A 4,556-nucleotide genomic window follows, 5' to 3' on the forward strand; every position below is an offset into this window, starting at 1 on the left:
TAGTATAGTATATCAAAGTACCATTCTTTTCTCTGTAAATAAATCATTTCTAATCTAAAGACTTGGGGACAGGGAGTGGGAGGGAGATAGAACACCACAAATCCTTCTGGCCAGTGAATCAAAAGACATTCCCAGTAACTTTTCTTTCCAAATATGAAAAACATATTAAATATATATCTTATAATAAGATGTTTTCCTCATGTTTCCTTTGAGTAAAGTCTATTGGGTGCATTCCTCTTCACATTGTGCTATGAAATTCTTAGTCAACTTTGTCATTTTTTTCCCCCCTACAATGAACCGCCTGCTGGCAGGAAGCCAAAATTTCTGTGATATCACTCATTCCACCAAGATTAACCATGTTAAGATCAGGCAAAGATGAGTTATAATGTAAAAGAAAAATGAAAAAAATATATATAAATTATACAGATGGATACACACACACACATAAACGTGCACACACACACACACACACACACACACACACACTGCCCATTACACTACTTCTAAAGAAAAACAGATAACTCCCACTGTGTTTTGAAAAGAGATAGACTATGAAAAAATATGTAAGGCAGTCACAAGATTGAAATGAACTTTTAGGACTGTTAAATGTTCTACAGTTTAAAAGTTTTTTTTCCCCTCAAACTCTTGTGGCCAGCTGTATCTATAATTAGGAGTGAAAACAAGAAGAGATTTTTCAAGTAAACCTTTCCTAAAGTTCCAAACTGTCATGGTACATAAAAGAAAGGGTACCAAATGACTTGTGTGTTTCTGGACAGCCACAGGGCAACAAACAGCACATGTGGGTGGCCACGTTGCTTATATTTGCAGCATGCAAGTTAGCCATGTTAGTTACACCGGCATCTCTCCAGCACAGACAGCCGCCATGTTACTTCCATGGTATCTTTCTCATATCTTTTTGCCACGCTTATCACCAACTGATTATGCTATGTCCACTGATGATGTCTGTAGCTGTCAATCATTTTTCTATATAAACATCCTCTTTGAATCAATATTTTGCCACCTGAAGGGTTCCACCTCTCTTCTTTTGAGCAGCACTAACTGCTTCAAGAGGACAACCACCACTGAAAACGTGGTACTGAGGCAATCATTTGGTTCTGTGCACGTATTTTAATTTCATGCCCTACAGGGGGGAACCACTATTGGCCTGAGTCTTTAATGTTTTATTGGTTTGCACAATTTATCTTTCACATAGTCTATTAGCTCTTTGAAAAAAAATGGAAAGAGGGGAGGAAGGAAGGAAAGAAGGAAAGAAGGGAGGGAGGAAGGGAGAAAGGGAGGAAAGGAGGGAGGGAGAGAGGAAGGAAGGAAATATTCAGTTGATACTGGGTATTCAAGGTGCATTCAACTTCCAAATCCAAATCCTACAAATACCTTCCCAACTGTATTTTTGTGACAATAAACTGAATTTGTCAAATGTCTCCTCCTTCACTGGCATATCCCGTTGTTATCCTGGCACAGTGAGACCTCACATGTTAAGCCAACCCTGTTGTGATCACCAGAAGAGGGAAGCATTCTGTTTTTGATATCAGAGATTTAGATGGGTTTTGTAGCATGGCCTATAATTTAAATCTCACAGAACAAATAAAGGACAAAAGAGGTGCGGGGGTGGAAACCAGTAGAAAGCAGTGAAGAATAAAAATTAACGTGGGCAGGAGAATGTATGAATGCATATATATGATCAGAACCGGCCTCACATCTGTTATGTGATTTTTATTTTCCTTTGACACGCGCATTCTTTACTCGTTGGTGGAAACATCTAGTGAAATGTTGGTCTTTTCCTTTTCCCTGTGTACACAGTAAGGGTCTAAAGTCACTAGTCAATGAGGACGAGCGGCCTCAGTCACTGCTCACAGTAGCACAGCCACACAAAGCTCGGATCCAGAAGCCGGAGGAGCAGAAAGCAATGAGCAATGCCGAAGGGCCACCACTCAGAAAAATCAGAGAAACTTTAAAACTTGTCCACTATTGGAGCTTTATCTAAAGGGGGAAAATGTTCGTATTTTTAAAAGCATGTATGAAAAGGAAAGTCAAACCCTTCTTCCAATAAAGACTTTTTTTGAAAAATGATATTTACATCCAGACTTTCCTGCCCTCTTGTGGAGAAAATATAGAGCTCTCTCTCCATAGAAATGGGACAATGGCTTTTTAAAACTTGCGGATGGCTTTTTCCATGGTAGGTGTGATTTACTGTCATGGCTGGATCCCCTGATGTTCACAGAACTTTACTGGCTGTGAAATGTTTACCAAAATAAAATGCAAAATCTGAATAACAGAGCTAAATCAGACGTAACACTGAGAAACCATCTAATTGGGGACAAGGGAAAAACTGCATTGATTAGTTTTTAATAATACTTAGACATATAAATAAACATATTTTAAATAACTAGCAAAGTAGAGAGAGAGAAACAGAAGAGTTTTCAAAATGGCCATCAAAAAGTTCCGGTTCCATGCCGGGCGCGGTGGCTCACGCCTGTAATCCTAGCACTCTGGAAGGCCGAGGCGGGAGGATTGCTTGAGCTCAGGAGTTCAAAATCAGCCTGAGCAAGAGCGAGACCCCGTCTCTACTATAAATAGAAAGAAATTAGCAAAACAACTAAAAAATAGAAAAAATTACCCGGCATGGTGGCGCGTGTCTGTAGTCCCAGCTACTCGGGAGGCTGAGGCAGGAGGATCACTTGAGCCCAGGAGTTTGAGGTTGCTGTGAGCTAGGTTGATGCCATGGCACTCCAGCCCAGGCGACAGAGTGAGACTCTGTCTCAAAAAAAAAAAAAAAAAAAGTTCCGGTTCCAGAGAAGGGACCAGCATCTCTCTCTTGTAGGGGCTGCCACAGCACATTGTCACCTGGGCAGGGCTAGCCTGGGCTAAGGGACACAAAAATTGTATCAGCAACTCCTGTAAAATCAGAGAATTACCAAATTTCTTTAGGTTGTTTTGTTTTGTTTTCAGAAAGTTGGTTTAAGTTGATTTAAACTGACGCAAGGAGATAGGCTGAAGGTCCCAAGCCACAGATGCAATGCCCAGCTCCAATTAATGGCCAATTTAAGCTGTGGTTTCAGCACAAATCTGCCCTGGCCATCCACAAGAAGATGCTACATTTCAATTTATTGATCATATGTCCTGAAATTATCATATTAAAGGTGCTACAGTAGAATCCGAAGATTTTTTTTAAAAGGTCTTATAAGTTGGGGGGAAGAAAAAACAATTATTATCTTAAATAAAATTATCATGGAAATATCTTAAAATTTCTGAAAGGCAGCGTGGTTTATTGTAGATAGAATTTTTCCCAAATTAGAGACACTCAGATGTTCACTAAGCCCCCATAACATGGTGCTAAGGGCCAGGACAACACAAAAGAAACATAAATCACGTCAGCCTAGATACTACTAAGGATTAAACTATAATGAAAAAGAAAAAGAAGAAAGAAGGAAGAAAGAAGGAAATAGGAAGAAGGAAGAAGAACCACAAATCACTATTTCTGCCTTACATTACTAGATATTTACCCAAGAACCAACCACACGCAAGGGCTCAGTGACCAGGTCTACACAACAGCTGGGCAGCACGGCCCAAATGGGCAAAACAGAGAGGGGATCAGGGATTTTCTGGGAGGAAACAGGACCTGGTGAGAAAGTTTGAAGAGGGAGGAGGAAAGGAGAAGCCTGCTGCATGCAGCACAAAGATGGCTCATAAAAAGATCAAGCACATTGGATTTGAAGGACTCCCAAGACATGGTTCTCTAAGTAAAAAGTGCCTGTCTCCAAAGAAGGCAAGGTAGGTTGCACAGGTAGCCTGGACCAGGTTAGCAAGAGCGTGGGCTGCACTGCTGCAATCTGGATCTCATCAGCAGGAAACACAGTGAGGACTGGGTAGGGGTCTACCGATGACATTTCTGCAGATGAATCTGAAGAGAGTGTTTTTGGTGCCCTAAGAGTGGAGATTCACAAGGAAGGGAGGCTGTCCAGGTGATTAAAGTGATTAGGGCTGAGCTGGAGGGGAGGCAATGACTCCACAGCAGCCGCCTTAAAAGATTAATTAAGCACAGTGACTTTTTGTTTGGTTGAAAGAGAACAAAAAATGCCTGAGGTTCAAATCCTGAGGGGACAGTAGGACATGACAATGACAGGATGTTCACGGCCATCTCTCAGGTCAGACCTACATGCTGCTCTATAAGAGTGGCAATTTTCCCTCCAAATTGTTTTTTTTTTTTTGAATAAACTTGAAGCCATATTATAGCTTTAAAAAGATACAGTTTTTCAAACTGCCACTTAAAAAGTGACTCCACAATGTTATAGTCCAGATACCCTCAAAATTTACCATTTATCATAATTAAACACTCACAAATCACATTAATAATATGCCAATAATTCATCAATGCTACATCTTTAGTTAAGCATTTATTGATAACCTAAGATATGCCTAGCACTGTATGGGTACAAGGAATTCAAAAAATAAAACGCAGCCCCTGACTCCAACCAATTTTTAAGCTGTAAGAAGAATAAGGCAGGCCAGGCGCGGTGGCTCACGCCTGTAATCTTAGC

The sequence above is a fragment of the Propithecus coquereli genome, unplaced genomic scaffold, assembly GCF_000956105.1.
Source record: "Propithecus coquereli isolate 6110/MARCELLA unplaced genomic scaffold, Pcoq_1.0 Scaffold67, whole genome shotgun sequence".
Lineage (NCBI taxonomy): Eukaryota > Metazoa > Chordata > Mammalia > Primates > Indriidae > Propithecus > Propithecus coquereli.